The sequence below is a fragment of the Macaca nemestrina genome, unplaced genomic scaffold, assembly GCF_043159975.1.
Source record: "Macaca nemestrina isolate mMacNem1 unplaced genomic scaffold, mMacNem.hap1 Scaffold_43, whole genome shotgun sequence".
Taxonomy (NCBI): domain Eukaryota; kingdom Metazoa; phylum Chordata; class Mammalia; order Primates; family Cercopithecidae; genus Macaca; species Macaca nemestrina.
Genome location: NW_027257672.1, coordinates 532986 through 550133, shown reverse-complemented (window position 1 = coordinate 550133; position 17148 = coordinate 532986). Strand labels below are relative to the sequence as shown.

General features: G+C 49.6%; 1 protein-coding gene across 1 annotated transcript in view; it reads right to left on the bottom strand.

The window, feature by feature from the left end:
- The window catches only part of LOC139361328 (disco-interacting protein 2 homolog C-like), a 142692-nt gene extending 126346 nt beyond the window's left edge, over positions 1–16346 (bottom strand). The window contains exon 1 of the mRNA XM_071089950.1: positions 14061–16346. The gene's annotated coding sequence lies outside the window, so the exon portion shown is untranslated. The remainder of the gene's footprint in view (positions 1–14060) is intronic.
- Positions 16347–17148: the final 802 nt, after the last annotated feature.

Below are 17148 nucleotides of genomic sequence, written 5' to 3'. Positions count from 1 at the left end.
AGTATGACTGGTGTTCTTTTAAGATAATTTAGACACAGTCCTTAGTGCTCCATGCACATAAGAGAAACCTGTGAAGACGCAGAGAAGACGCCATCTACACAGCATGGGGTGAGGCCCCAGAGAATCCAACCTTGCCCCCACCTTGATCCCAGGCTTCCAGTCTCCAGGAAAAAGGAAATAAGATGCTATTGTCTAAGTCGCACGGTCTGTGGTGTCCGTTATGGTACCCAGCAGACTGACAGAATGGGTCTCAGTCAGCTCCTTACGTTGGATTCATGTTGAGCTTTGCTTGTACGGTGAGGAAGGGTCCAGTCCATCCTTTTCCATGTGGATACCCAAGTTGTCCCGGCACCACTGAGTTGTGAAAGGCAAAAAGTAAAGCATCCCTTACCGTCCTTTCTCCATCAACAGATTAGAAGATACACTGAAGAATCGTGGACAATTTTGTCAGTTTAAGCCAGTGGTTTTCAAACTTTTGGGTCTCAGGAACCCTTTGCACTTTATTAAAGAGCACAAAAAAGCTTTCTCATCAAGCCGGGAGTGGTGGCTGCTCATGCCTGTAATCCCAGCACTTTGGGAGGCAGAGGCAGGTGGATCACTTGAGGTCAGGAGTTCGAGACCGGCCTGGCCAACATGGTGAAACCCCGTCTCTACTAAAAATACAAAAATTAGCCTGGCATGGTGCCGAACACCTGTAGTACCAGCTACTAGGGAGGCTGAGGCAGGAGAATCGTTTGAACTCAGGAGGCAGAGGTTGAAGTGAGCTGAGGTCACACCACCGCACTCCGGCCTGCGTGGCAGAGCAAGACTCCGTCTCAAAAAAAAAAAAAAAAAGTAACAATTTAGTTTATTTTACAAGGATAAAGTCATTACATCTTAACACAGTCTTAAAGAAGAAACCATTTTCCAAAATAAGCAGCAGCGTGGCAACAGTTTGTGGTGCTGTGAAAACACCTAACATCTCTGCACCTCAGACAGCAGGGTTCTCATGCCTGCATCTGCGTTCAGTGGGCTGTAGAACCGTGACTGAAGTTTATGAAGAAAGTCCAACCCCATACTGATATACAATTAGGAAGCGGTATTTTCACTGTGTTTTCAGATCACTTTAGTTATTCTCTGCTGCCAAATGTAACAAGTGGCACTTCCGTACAGGCTGTCTGCAACACAGTCTGTGCTCTGCTCGTTGGACCTTTCTGCCCCAATTCCTTCTAAGTCAACTGGTCCGTCTTGCACTTGAATGGCTTTTACCAGCACACGATTTTGTAATCACACATTGGTTAGATAACACTAATTCAGAGTTATGAGCAGCTTCCACATTTCGTTATATGTAAAAAACCAAACCAAACCAAACCAAACCAAACCAAACCGCATCAATATCATTAATCACATGAGAAAGTGGTAGACACAAGATTTTTATATTTTAATATTCGCTGGAAAGCTCAAATGTCTATCATTGGGAATAATGTAAGGTACTTTCCTTGAGATGAAAGTCATTTTGTTCATTTTTCAGGCCACACCTGCAAATACCTCCATCTGAAGTGGCATCTTTTGTAAGTCATTCTTTATATAAAGGCGGCCGTTAGTGGAAGAAGTGGTTCTGCAGGTTCATAGTTCAGAGGCACCAGTGCTCTCCCAAGAGATAACCATAAAATCCGCAGAAGACGCACCTGTGCACACTTCCTGTTTCTCACTCAGAACATTCCAGAAGGAACCCTGAATCCCAATGCCACAGCGGGACTGAAGTTTGCTCTCACCCACACAATACACCCAGGGAGATCCCCCAGCCCCCACCCCGAGGCCCCAGCCTTGGTCCTCTGTCTGGTCTAGGAGGGCTCCTGCAGCTCCAGCCTAACAGGGAACAGAAGGCACCCACATGTCAGAAAGCCCTTCCAAGGCCTGGCGAGCACTTCTGTTTATGTGCCAGTCAAGTGCGTTTGACAATTCTACAGCCAGCTGTATGGCAGGCAGCGAGGTATCCAGCAAATACTCAGGGCTCACGTTACTGAGGAAGGAAGGTGCACAGCGAGGTACCCAGCAAGTACTCAAGGCTCACGTTATGGAGGAGGAAGCCAGGCAGATAGTGAGGTACCCAGCAGGGTTCACGTTACCGAATAGGAAAGGAGGGTGGAGACAAGCGGGCTGGAACAGTCTGTCATAACCTTTAGCATTTACAAGGCTTGCTGAAGATTATCTGATTTGATCTTAACAGCTCACAAGATAGGCAGAGGCATGACTGTTTTCACTTCATAAAAAGAGATCCCGGGAACTGATGATGACCACGTGCTCTTCCCATAGGCTCCCAGAAATCATCCTCAGATCATCTCTCAGTTGTATACATGTGGTAATATCTCAGTCACGTCCCCTCTCTGCAGGGGAATTTTACTGCCGCCCTGCTGTTCCTTCGCACCCCTGCCCTCTCCTGCATTTCAGCCATGCCCACCATCCATGGGGAGTCTGTACCACCCCACCCCCGCTGCTGCTGATGGCTTGGGTCACCCTTATCTTTCATTTCCACCTACAGGGACCTGTTCTTCCTTCAAATGCAGCTCAAACTCACTCGTTGTGTGAAGCCTTTTCCAGCCATCACAACCGTCATGTGTAAAATCAGTGTGTGGAATGCTTCATTTAGGAGGTGCTTATGTTGCCTCATTGGCTGTGAGCAGGGCCCAATTCTGAGCAAACCCGGTGGTCCCCTCTCCCCATCTCTGCTCCAGTGCACTTAAAACAAGGATTCCTAGAAGCACCTTTTTTGTCCAATTCACGCATGAGTCTGCCCCACACCCTGCAGAAAAGCCCTGGTGGTCGGCGGTCAGGGCTCGGGACCTCGAGGTGGGTAAGGAGAGCTTAGTGCCCTCTCTGGACTTGTCGCTCAGAGACCCGCGGCTGGAAGGGAAGAAACTTGCATCCTGTGAAACATCCAGGCCCTGAGACCCACTCAGGAGTGGAAAACGGGGAAGGAGCCTTGAACAGACCCACGGGAGGGTAGACAGCAGGAGTCACAGAGGCTACCAGGGAGAGAGGGAGGCAGGCAGTGAGGCCAGAGGTGATGTGGCCGGGAGGGAGTTGATGTGACCAGAGGTGACGTGGTGGGGGGATGACACGGCGTGGTGGGGGGAGGAGATGTGGCCAGGGGCAACGTGGCCAGAGAAGGAGACACGGCTGGAAGGAAGTGACAAGAGGGGTCTCCAGGCCTCAGACTGTGCCTCAATTATGGATGACATTTCAATTAAGATGTTGTATCTAACTTTAACGAAAAGTAGCAATTTAGAACCATTGTGTACATTTAAAGCACGGTACAAATAGAGCCCGTTTTCCAAACCAAAGAACAGTGCATTGAAGGAAAAAGTAATAGCTCACCGAAAACAAAACAAAACAAAACAAAACAAACAAAAAAACTAATTAAAGAAAAAATTCATTTAAGATCAGAAATAAAGAGATCCTACAGCTCTTCTAGTCCAATCCCCACCCTAACGTGAATGGGGGGGAAAAAGGAAGTAGATTCTAGTCAGTCAGAATTAAAGGCACAACCGATCCACTTTACTTTCTACTTGACAGAAAACAAGAAGCTCATCAAGGAATCCCTACAAACAATAGCTTTAGTAGTTCTCAAAATGCAAAATTCACCTACAAATTAAACCAACTGCTAAGTGTGTATAGAGTAATTTCTTTCATTATTGCCTTCCTCATCCCCAGGGGCTTTTTTAGACCTTGTTTCCCCCTAATTGCCTCCAACACCAAGGAAATTTAAACCCCACAAGTAAACCGTGTCTCCATTCATTCACAGCGTCCTTTGGAGCAGGCAGTCCCTTGCTCTAAGACGTTCTTGTCACCTAAGCACCAAGCACAGCCTGAGAACGCACAACACGCACTCACACAAACTCAGACAGACAACAGGTGAGATATGGCACGTGAGGAGGAAGACAAGATAAATGAGCTTCACCGTCGACCCAGATCCGACAAGAAGTGACACACGCAGCCTGTTCGGGTACAGGTGATTCCTAGAAAACAGCCAAGGGCAGAATTTGGAGAAGCAGCACCGCAGGCCAGGAAGGTCTGGGGGCTTTAGAAGGGAGGGGCGCCCCGACCAGGTACTGGGGGATTCAGAAGGGAGGGGCTCCCCGACCATGTGCTGGGGGATTCAGAAGGGAGGGGTGCCCCGACCAGGTGCTGGGGCTTCAGAGGGGATTGGTGCCCCGATCACTTCCGGGGGGGTTCAGAGGGGAGGGGTACCCTGACCACGTGCTGGGACTTCAGACGAGAAGGCACCCCGACCGGTTCCTGGGGATGGCAGGACAAGCCCAGGGTTCCGTCGTCACTTTTCACTCCCTACTCCCGAATCTCGCCCTGAAGTTGCAGCCAGTCCAGGTATTCATTTACCCATAAAATTAAGTATCTGTGAGTAACACAAGTCACTAATCCACACAGATCTGAGTCCACAAATACCTCCCAGAGACGCCACCATCCCTTCTGGTAGAGGACCCAGCGGCCCACGCTGCTAGGAAGGGAGACTGTCTCCAGCCTGACGCTGCAGAGTCCTCAACACAAAGTCTACCTTCTGGAACCATGCCGTCTCCTACAGAGGCAACTAGGGGCATGTAGGGTTTTTTAAAATCTTTTTTTTTTCTTAAGACAGAGTCTCCCTCTGTCACCCAGGCTGGAGTGCAGTGGCTCGATCTCGGCTTGCTGCAACCTCTGCCTCTCGAGTTCAAGTGATTCTTCTGCCTCGGCCTCCCGAGTAGCTGGGATTACAGGCGCCTGTCACCACGCCCAACTCATTTTTTATATTTTTAAGTACAGATGGGATTTCACCTTGTTGGTCAGGCTGGTCTTGAACACCTGAATTCACATGATCCACCCGCCTCGACCTCCCAAACTGCTGGGAACACACGCATGAGCCACGGTGCCCGGCCCATATAGCTATTTAAATTTGACTAAAATTAAATAAAATTAGAAGTTCTCATTTACACTTCAAGCATTCAGTTACCCCCAGGCGGCCACTGACCAGCGGCTGGTAGAGATGTCACACTCCACACTGTAGAAGGATCTAGGGACGAAATGGCTCTAAGATCATCTCAGAATCTTTATGTTGAAGCTACTGAAGTTTTACTCTGATTATTATAGACATCAGCATTTTCCCACTTTAAAATGTCAGAGCTATTGCAATGATCAGCTCTGTGGCTTCCCAGCAGCTCTTCTCTTCCTGGACAGAGAACTGTAGAGCATCTGCACTCTGCCTCCACACTAAGGGATAGTAGAAGCCTCCGTATAAAATCAGGGGGAGAAAAAAAAATGAATCCCTAGTCCGCCTCTCCCCCTATGATTTTGTGAAACTCCTCTTAGTATGCACAATAACTGCCAGAGTTGCAATAAAGAAGCATCCCTTGACCAGGAAGCAGCAGGGAAGCAAGAGGAGGGAGATGCAAAGACCCTCCATTCCCTCTGGGACCCCAGGCCCAGCCAGGACTGAGAAGGGCCGCACAGCCCGGCAGACCCGCACACCTGATGCGAACCATACACACGGCTTCCCTGGGCCTCGGTCCCCTGCTCTGCCCTCACTGGCCACTGTGGCTCTGGGTAGAGGCAGCTCCCTGAGCCCCAACACCCACAGCCAGTCCCCTCCTTGCAGGTCTCAGCTGTGCTCTCACTGCCTCCCTGACGCTTCTCATCATCCGCGTACCGTGTCCACTCTACCCCACAGCCCTTGCTACCGCCCACCCCACCACGGAGCCTAGCACACAGCAGGTGCCCGAGACGCCCCAGTGGGCGGGCATGCCAGGGTAGGGCTTGGAGTTCCAAGGGCCATGTCCCGCATACCACCACAAGTGCCGCGGAGGCTGTGGAAGGGGTCCAGGTTTCAGGCCTCTACTCAGCTTCTCCCGGTCCCCGAGGCCAAGAACCTAGCAAGGGAGCGCAGCGGGAAGCAGGGTCCCAAACCCACTTCCTACTCCTCAAGTGGAAGGGGACCTCGGGGCACAACCCCACGAGCACCTTTCCTCCTGCCAGGCTGCCTGTCACAGCACCAACACCTTCACCGCAGGGAAACCCACCTCTGTGAGGAGAAAACCAAGTACCACAGGAGCCACTTCCCCCGCAGCGTCTGCTGAGCCCAATAGCGACAGCAGCAGCCGGGTCCCCACTCAGCACACACCGACTCGGAACCCGCCACGCACACCACAACACCGAACATCTTGAAGCTCAGCTTCGACTCATCAGGGCCCTCTTCCAGGAAAGCTAGGCATGTCTATCTTCCCTGGGCTCACAGAAAGGAGCGTGACTCAACCCCGAGTGTGAACAGAGTCAAGCTCCCACTAGCTGTACAGACAACCTCCCTTGCCCTGTCCTGGGAAGGAGCCAAGCGCAAATAGCCATCTTTTGCCCGCACAGGTTCGGAATTCAGTCAGTTCTCTCAATGGAGTTGTGACAGGTCAACTCCAGGCTCCTCAGTGCTCTGGGGTTCACCTCGGGCCACTGCACCTTTGAAACGTGGCTGTGGATTCCTCTAGGGTGCACAGTGTCACGGCCATTTCATTCAGATACTGCAGGCCCCTGCCGTGGAGTCAGTACCCAGGACACCCCTGCCGGCATCCTCCGAGATGCTGCTGCAGCTGCTGTGATCTGAGAACAGCCATGCACAGGCATCAAAGGGAGGGCTTCTCAAATCTTTTCCAGGAGCAGTGGCTACAGCTTTGGAAGACGTTGCATTGAATCCTGGGTGATCCTGGCTTGGTCTGCAATCTAAACCTAGTTGCTGGGGAGACACACTCTGTTGTAATTGACAGAGGCTGTTGGTGGCAGCTCTACCAAGACCAAGAATGGCAACTAATCTGAGATTTACTATCCATACTTTCTATTTGATGTTTAAAAGGAAAGCATCGTGAAGTTCCAGTAGCAAGGAATTTTCTATAATCTATCACACATCAAGATATAGCAGAAATGTAGCTAAAATGTTCATAGGATCTATGCAGAGGAAGAGACGGGTCTATTTCAGGAAAAGTGCTTGCCGGCTTTTAAGAAACATAGTGAAATCCCTGCCAAGTAAAAGATTGTTTATACTTTTGCTTTGGAAATGGAGGGAAAGTTCTTTCTTATTATTTGAATACATTAACTGTATTTAAGTGTTCTGGTAGATTAAGTATTAAACATTCAAAAGGAAGTAATTCTGTTCAGTCTATTTCATTCTTTAAATGTAGCTTTCAAAAACCGACAAATACCTGGCCGGGTGTGGTGGCTCATGCCTGTAATCCCAGCACTTTGGCAGGCCGAGGCGGGTGGATCACAAGGTCAGGAGATCGAGACCATCCTGGCTAAAACGGTGAAGCCTCGTCTCTACTAAAAACGCAAAAACCTAGCCTGGTGTGGTGGCAGACACCTGTGGTCCCAGCTACTCGAGAGGGTGAGGCAGGAGAATGGCGTGACCTGGGAGGCGGAGCTTGCACTGAGCCGAGATCACACCACTGTACTCCAGCCTGGGCAACAGAGCAAGACTCCGTCTCGAAAAAGAAAAACAAAAAGTGGCAAACACCCCATTGTCTGCCCTGGCTCTGGCCATCTCCACGGAGTGGACAGAGCTTGGGAAAAGCTCACTGTGGAGGCCCAGAAGGCCGGGCCTGGCCTTTGCTCAGCAGATGAGCAAGAGGGTCACAGCCACCCTAGGGAAGAAGCCCATATTTGCTATGTTACTGATGATATCCACATAAATTTCTATTTTGCCTCTCACACAGAACTGGGATCTATGTTTGAGCAAGCAGCTCGTGCCAACAGTCCCTCCATGCCATCATTTCCCTGACCTCCCACAGAAGAGCCAGGCCAGGCAGCGTCCCCACACGGGGACTGGGTCCCAAGAAGATCCTGGTCCTGCCCCTCTTCTCTCTCATCCCTGCAGCACCCTGGCTTGCTGTGGAAGCCCAGCAGTGCTGGCTAAACCCACGTTCACCTGGGGCATTCAGGAGAAGCCTCTGTGCAGAAATCAATTGGGAAGTAGGATTGTGTGTGCTGGCAGGTCACTCGAATGGATTTGCAGAACTCAGTTTTCAACACAGGTGCCGCCACCAAGTCCCTGAAAGACCTTTGTGGGCCTAGAGCCACAGAGCCATTTGAGGCACTCTCACAATCTCTAACAACCCTGCACAGAGGCCCTGTTTATCCAAAGGACCATAAAATTTTCCATGTAAACAAAGTTTGACATAATGAATTAAAAGTGAAGTCACCACTTCTATTTTCCATTAATCCATTCATTCAAACAAGTATCTCTTGAGCGTGTTCATCAAATACTGTGGAATTAGGATTTAGTCCATGCCTTCAAGAAATATACAGCACAGAAGAAAAGGTATAGCTTGTAACTAACAGTGGTGAATAGGGAAGAAATACACATCGCAGAAGGAAAAGTATAGCTTTTAACTGTAACAGTGGTGAACAGGCAAGAAATAAACATCATAGAAGGAAAGGTAGAGCTTATAACTAACATCATAGAAGGAAAGGTAGAGCTTGTAACTAACATCATAGAAGGAAAGGTGTAGCTTATAACTAACAGTGGCGAACAGGACAGAATCTCATAGGCTCGTCAGGAGCCACCGAGGAGGAAGCCATGGTTCACATCCACCTGCAGTAGATAAATGTTTCCCGGATAAAGTAACTTTTCTACAGCGATATCTGCTCCTTATTGTTTAATCCTCCTCGATAGGGTATTAAATTACCACTTTATGTGCTGCTTATATAAAATACATCATTGTCAGGGGAGGTTATAAAATAATACTTCACACAAGCCTGGGCTGTGAATGGTGCGAGGCAATGGGACGATGTGTTCCCGTGTTCTCGAGACGCAGAAGGGGCAAGACCCTGCTTTCCTTCTCCTCCCCACCGCCCTGTTCCCAGATGAGGGGCGGAGGCAAGGCCGCCGGGCAGTCCTAGAGCTGGCTCCAGGGCCACGACACCACGCCCAGACGCTCTGCGCCCCATGCAAGAAACACAGACTGTGGGGCAATCACCAATTTACCTAGCAGTGGGGAGAGTCCTTCATCAAAAGCCTGTGCTTCCAGGAGCCAGGACAAAGCAGGAGGCCCTAGGAAAACAGTTCCGGGTGCTCCTGAAACCTGGGCAGAGTCACAGTCTGGCAGGAAGCACCAGTGATGCAGGTGTGCCCAAGACTGGGAGGATGGCCAGATGCCTGGAGACCAGACCGGCCTGCAGGAGATGACCACCTCTCTCTGGCTCATTAGAGACAGACAGTCTGGGCTTCACTTTTGTATGTGGAGTCTCACAGTACAGAAATGTCACAAAGAGATTAGACTTCGTATACCCCATTTTTTTAAATTTAAAAAACACAATTATTTCAACTAATTCTAAATCCAGCAAAGAAAAATAAATAAGTATATAAATGCATGCCTCCAAAATGTAAACCACAATCTCTTTACCCATAGGAGACCCAAAATTTAGTGTACTTTTTCTTCAGTATGATCTCATTTTTTTTTAAGCCATTACTGAGGTGTCTCCTCACTGCCCCATGAGGAGGTTCATGGGCTCTTCAGGGCTCTTTGCTGTTTCATCATTTTTTAGATTTAAGGGCAGGATCATTTTCCCACACTTGCTTGCTTCCCTGATCACCAATTTTTCACAAGGACATCATTGTGCCTCAGAAAACCTAGTAACTGAACTTCATTAAAAGTGAAAACGATAGGGACATGTTGGCTGCTATGACAGCATCCTCAGTCACCGAATCTCCCTGGGGGACCCGACACACCCCCAATCTCCTTGGAACCCCAGCATGCAGGTATCGCTGCGGCTGACAGGACTGACCCACCCTGGGGGAGGCATAAAAGCAAAGGGAAGAGAAGGCAGGTGACTCATTTAGGAAACTCAGATGATCCTCTCGAGTCACATTTCTCAGGGTGTCAGGGTACCAGCTACATGTAGGGAACCTCCTTGGCCTGGCAGGTGGCAGACTCCTGGGACCCTCCTCAGACATGTTAATCAGAGAATCTAAAGACGGGCAAACTCTGAAAAGTATCTGTAAAGGAAGGACTTAGCTCTGCTGTGAGCCCACTACACGTGGGGTCACGCAGGATGCCGCTCCCAGCGTCCAGTCTCCATTTCACCCTCCTGGGAGGAACACCCGTCAAGTCACAGAGCACGGTCTTCAGCGAACACCTTCCTGCGCGACCTCCACTGTCTCCCAGCCCTGCAGGAGTAGCCGCCGAGTAGGGGAAACAAGTCTTTGCTCCTGACCCGGCCACCTTGACGCTGGGCATAAGACCAGCACTGCTACGTCTCTGGGGAAAGGAGCGGCCCTGGGCAGGAATGCACTTGGCAGCCCCAGGGAGGGACCAGGTGTGGAGGACCAGGCCTCTGCCCGCAGACACGTCAGCACAGCATCCTGGAGCAGAACCTCCAGCCCAGCTGAGCCTACAGATGGCTGCAGCCCTGGACAGCATCTTCACGGTGACCCGGGGGACTGGGCCAGAGCCGCTCAGCAAGGCTGCCCTGAATTTGCAACCTGAAGAAGCTGTACAGTCGTACGTGTACTTTGCCTTAAGCCCCTAGTTTTGTGGTCACTTGTCACACAGCGACAGACAGTGGATGTGCACGGACTCCCAGGCCACGATGGCCTCTGCCGGCCTCACCCGGGCTGTCTCATCTGTTCCCGTGACATCACGTTTCTCAGAGCCAAAGGCTGCCAGGATCCCCTCTTTTCTTCACGACGTCGTTACAAGCTCACGATACAAACTGAAAAAAAACAATCTGTAAAATACAACGTATGACGCAATACAAGGGGAATGCCCAGGCACACACACACGCGAAACAGGCACAAGTGTGAAACAGGCACATGCACAAACAGGTGTGCATGCGTGAAACAGGTGCACGCGTGAAGGTGTACACTCGTCAAACAGGTGTACATACACACATGAAAGCACCCGACATGAAGGGCTGTCTTTGGGAGCCTAGTTTTTAGACATCTCCCTCACCCTTTTACATCTGCACGATCACAAACACAGCACACCACACTACTGAGGGGAAGCCCCAGCTTCTCATGGGGGCACATGAGGCTTTTTATTTATGCCACAGGTTGCATCACTACATTCTAGAACTGCAAGGCCCCCCACTGCCAGGACTGGGTCAGGTCCACCCTGTGCTCCAAGGACCAGGCCGCCTGCCAGCCCACACGGACCTGCCCCTCGGATGGTGCGGCTGCTTCTAAAACAGAGGCTCAGGCCCACCCAGAGACCTGCAGTACCTGTTATTAAATCAAGACTTGGCTGTGGGTAAACGTGAAGATTTTTATTAAACATGACTCTGCAACATTCAAAGGACCATAACTGAATGCTCCTTTCGCAGCCACGGCGTGTCCAGACACTCATAGAGAAGGCCAGGGCGTGGGAACCCACGGAGCCCCGACAAGGCAGACTTGGAGCTGTGTGGCGCAGTTAGCACCCTTTTTATGCTGATACTTGCCTTTCATATTCAGATTAAAATAAAAAATACGCAAAAGTAGTTCACATTCTATTTCAATTCTCTATTTTTGTAGTAACTGGGCCCCTTTCCCTCTGGTTTCCCAGCCCAGTGATAAATAGGCCCAGCTGGGATTTGTCAAAGTCTGGACCTCTGTTGTAGAGTAAGTGAGGGGGGTAGGGAGGGGAGCAGGAGTGGAAAGGAGGAGTGGGGGATAGGGAGGGACAGAGGGAAGGAGAGAGAGAAACCGCCGAAGGCTGGAGGTAGGAGGGTTGCTCCCTGGCAGCCTCAGGCTCCCCGTTCCAAGGTAACTGAGCTGGCATCACGCATGCGGTGCCATCATATGACTTGGCTGACACACGCCAGAATTACAACAAAATGCTTCAGAAGACTAAGCACCAGCACCTTCAGATTAGGGTAGAGTCCCGGTTTCACGCTTGCCTTGTGTGACATTCTATAAATTGTAAAGATAACGCATTTTCTTACCAGCCATGCTGTTCCCCAAATACTAACTATAATAAAGACCAGACAGCATCTGAGTACTGAGCGTGTGTCAAGCCCCGTGAGGTAGGCATCATTTACTTTGCTAGAGAAAGAAACAGGCTCTGAGAGAAACTTCCTGAGGCCAGGCAGTTGTCTCCAAACCCACCCCGCGCCTCCTGACCCTGAAGGTGGAGGACCCAAGTCATTTACGTGAATAATTTACCTACATGCATGTGAGATTGAGATTCAGCCCCCAGATCTAATCATCTTTATGCAGGAATGTGTCAGGAAGGTATACAATTCTATGAGTTCGAGCTGGGGGAACAAAGGCAGGCACCCTCGACACACATGTGGTGCGGAGGTACGCGCCCAGCACAGGGGCGGACAGGAGCAGGTCCAGCCCTGCCCAGTCACACGCCCACCCTGCCATGCCAGTGCAGGGGCCGCCACCGCGTCTCGGGGAAAAGCAGCTTCCCCTGCACAGGAATCTACCCTTCAAAGTGTGTTGCTGAGAAGGTTTGGACCAACATCTCAGAAATCAGACACCGTGTAACACGCTTATCTATACAGGCTGCCTATGTCAGGGAATCACCAATAATTCCCATCTCGCCATCAATTATTTCTGGTAAATACTGATTATTCTAAGTTAACTGAGGCAACACAAGAACAATATAATGGAAATGTCAGAGTCAATCAGCTCCACCTGCTGAAGAGCTGGGACTAATGATGAAACCTAAGGAATCCTGGAGAACGCAGCAGGACCCCAGACGCCGCGGACCACCCCAGCCTCCTTCCACAGGAGAGTTAGTCGTGGGGCAAAGGAACAGCTTTCAAGGAATCTCAGAGGTTCTCAAGGTCTTGAAAGTTGAACGGGAATTAAATATTTGCATCTGAGTCACACGAGCACATTAAAAGTAAAATTTCCTCTTTCCACTAGAATTATGAGCTTGCGGCGGCGACACTGGCTGTATCTCATGCTCGTGAGATGTTTGGGGGCAGCCGTGCGTCTCTGGTGAATCATTTATAATCATGAAAGAAGTGCTTGGGCCCTCGATCCAGGACCACAGACCCCACCAACAAGGGTCTAAACAGGACAAGCCTCGGCCTGGAGAGGCTGGTGTCCGTGGGAGCTGGGAGGAGCACCAGGAAAACTCAGGGGCAAGCCCCACGCAAGCTCGGCATGTCCTACCCCATGCAGTCGGCATCAGCCACAGGGATCTTTTGTTGTTTTTTGTTCAGGAAGGAACATATTAAAAAGCCCGGGGCCCAGGGCCTGGACTCCTCAAAGCTCTCCACAGAGCCGGGTTAATTGGCACCTTCCCTCATGTTCAAGTCAACTATATATGGCTGCTGAGGGCATCTCAGAGCAGGTGCAACACTGAGCTTTCTTGCTGTCTGGGGAAAGCAGGAATTCCAGGCCTCTGCCTTAATACCTCCCCAGAGGCTCTGGCCCAGGTGAGCTCAACTTCTCCCAGGTAAGGAGCACAGACCAGCTTCCCCCATGCCCCTCAGGTCACACAGGAGCGGTGCAGACCCTTGCAACTTGGCACGAGCCCTCGCAACCCACCCTAGAGGCAGCAGCCCAGCCCTGTGGCCCCGGCCTGGCAGGAGGCAGCTGCTGGGGCCCCTGCTCAGGGTTCAGCACAGCGAGGTCCAGCCACAGCAGGGGAGACATCCACCACCCGGCCATTCATCTTTAACCTAAAACAGACACAGGAATGCGGCAAAGGGGTCCTTCCCCTGACAAACCCATCCTTCCTATTCTCATCTCTCCCTCCTTCCCCAGTACTGCACCCAAGGCCACCCAGCACTGTGCCCAAGGCCTGACTCCCAGTTCACAGGGAATCCAAGACAATTATGATTTTGAGAAACTGGGAGCTACATAGAAAATGAGTCGGTAAAGCCATTGTCCACTGATCCTCCACTCCACACAGCGGAGAACCGTCCTCAGGATAAAACCCACGGGGCGGGGAAGACGCGATCAAGGCGGGCAGGACCGCGGAGCCACAAACCTGGTGGTTCAGGGAACAACGCCACGTGAACACAAACCTAAAGTGCTCCACAGCTGGAAGACAAAACACAGGAGACAGAAACGCTGACCGTTTAAAAGAAAAAGAAAAAGAAAAAAGCCTCACTCTTAAGAGTCCATCAAGATTTAAGTTCTCAAGTCACAATGTATCAGCACAGACTTCTCATAATGCCTGAAACTTGGCGCAGTAAACACGTGAATCAGTTCTCCCAAGTCCATCGTTTTCTTTGATGAGCCTCTTGAGTCTCAGGCTGGTTTCAAAGTAAGCCCTTCTCTGTTTGTTGATGATTTAATAATTAACATACATGAAAACACATTGACTTCCAACTTAATCTGCTAACAAAATATTAATTACCACACTGGCTGTCATCCACAGAAAAAAACACAATCACCTTCTGGTTGTAAAAACATTAGAATTCGAAGCCACTTTGGCCATCTGAACAGCCCCGGCTTTTGTCAAGGGCATTCCAAAGCTAATCTGAAAAACTAGTCCAGGCCATGATCGCTGGGGGGTCGGACTTGCCTCATCCCCCTACCTCCCTTCTGGAATTAGACAGAACTTAGACGTTTAGTCTGATGGGAAACATTTACAATCTATTCTCTCCGAAGCTACCTGGAGGATTTCCTCCACATGACACAGCCTTGGTCTCCACAACCCCTTATCTGACAACTCTCTTAACCAACTGTCAATCAGGAAATTTTCAAATCTACCTATGACCTGGACACCCCTGCTTCCAGTTGTCCCACCTTTCCAGACCAAACCCATGTACATCTTACATTTATTTGATCGATTGTCTCATGTCTCCCTAAAAGCTATAAAACCAGGCTGGGCTCTGACCACCTCGGGAATACGTTCGTAGGATCTCCTGAGGGTAATATCAAGGGCCATGGTAACTCATTTGGCTCAGAATAAACCTCCAAATGCTTCACAGAGTTTGACTCTTTACTGACATGGTACCTTTCATGGGTATTCATCTGGGGGACTCACAATCAACCAGAGGCAGCAGTTGCCCACTGTGCAAAAGTCTCTGCAGGACTGAGCCTCTGGCACGGGGACTCCAACCCCTGAAGCAGCAGCTCTCCCACGTCCCACGGCCTGATAGACCTGCACCTCCCGGGCTTCTCATTTCAGAGTCTCAGCAACAAATCTACCAAACGTGATCAACATCACAGAATATTCCTCGAGGCTTTTGGCTGTTGTTTCTCCCCAAGTTTACTCTAGAACCAGAATGGCAACACTCGGAACAGGATGGTTCTCAGTCACTGACCCTCCTGGTAAATACACTGTCTCCAAGGCCCTTTCCCGCCAGTCACAGCTTCCTTCATGTCAGGCTCGAAGGCCACCTCCCCAAGAAGGAAACCTCTTCAATCCAGCAACCACAGCTCCTGTGCCCATCTAGAGCTTGTCTGCCAGGAAGGGAAGACTCCTCATTCCAGAGACAGCAGGTGCCACAAACTCAGGGTTGTAGCCACTGCGAAGGCAAACACTCATGAAATTAATAGACTTTTTCCTCCTTGGATACTGACGTTTTCTCTTCTGGAGGTCAGCCAAGGCCATCTGCACGAGTCACGAGCGTGATGGCTCCAGCCCCTCCTTCGGTGTCAGCAGTGTGACTCCGCTCTGAGACCCCCTGCACCAGCCGGGCCATGCACCTGTTCCCACGACTGCTGTCAGCAGACTACAGTAATTCTAAAATAATCAGCAAACTGAGGTTCCGAAGGATGCATTTTAAAGAAAAATGTGTAAGTTTTACTGCATGAAATCAGCTACATCTTTTGCTACTCCAGAGGCTTTTTGTTTTGCTTTCCTCAAGGTTCTCTACAATGATCCTGACAGTCAAGGTTCCCAGTTACAGGCAGAGGGTTGGGCAGGCCGCGTCTGCTGTGTAACACACACAGAGGATCCACATCATAGGATTTTCCCTGTTCACCAACATCATCAGGACAAACACTAAGCAATAATAATCTCCCTGTCTGGAAAACTGAGCTCACTTGAGAACTAATGCAACAAATGTGTTTGACAAAGTTGCAGGTGGACATTTTAGTGAATAAATCACTATTTCAAGGAGGATAAAGGCTCACTATTCAAAGGCATGTTTTTGTCAAGTTTTGTAATTTCAGCTTCATGCATTTAAATCATGAAGTGAGGCTTGTACCTGATACATTACAGAATCTCGACAAAATAGACAAAATTCCAATTCTGTACACATTCTCTCTCATTCTTTTCCATATGCATACGGATGGTGGTAATTTAAGTTGGCATTCCAACAGGATTTCTAAATTAAACTGTCTTCTACTTTAAACACGACGTGTTAAACATTACACATTCCATTGTTCAACATTTATAGCAGGGTCTGTATGGCTCGTTTTAAAGATTTCTTCCTCACTAAAAGCAAGCGTTTAAACAATAAATTATCTACTCTAAAATATTCTAGAGACAGAGATACATTTGGAGAGTGGACACACTTAACACAGAAATCCGCAACATCAAACAGGCACAACCGGCAGTGAGGGTGGAAGAGGCGCTATGTGAGTGCCCCTAAAAACACACACAAGCCTGGCTGCTTAAAAGGAATGAATATAGCTCAACACTCCTATGTGAACATTGATGTGTCTACTGCCTTACAGAATCCTCCTAGCTGAGCTGCAGGAATCTTCTTTGGAACCTTTTCTCACCTACACTGCCTACAGGTGCCCACTGGGCTCCCTGGGCAGTATCGTGTCTTTGTTTAGAATATCACAGTATTAGGAGATCTGTTAAATCCCAAGTCAGAGCCTTATCATAACTCAGACACCATCCCTCAGGGCTTGTGGGCCAACTTCGGCTAATGCAGGCTGCTCCACAGTGCCCTGCAGATGGGCTTGGTACATCCACACGATTTTAAGATTTGGGGCTGCCGTTTTCTGCAGTCCCAGACGCGGACTTACATATTCATCATGACTGAAGGCAGCACGTATTTTTATGTTCCTTCTGTAACGGTAATAATCATGGCAACATTTCCCCGATCCTTAAAAAAGCCTCCTAACAGCAGTTGCATTCCACTCCCTTCCTTAAAATTAATAGAATTTACCAAACTAGGTGAAATCAGTCTTCATGAGAAAGTGAGAAATCAGTGTTCACACAATGGCATAGTAGCTGGGCATAGAGTATACGTCAACATCCCAAACTAAGCACCCATCACAGTTATTCCCAA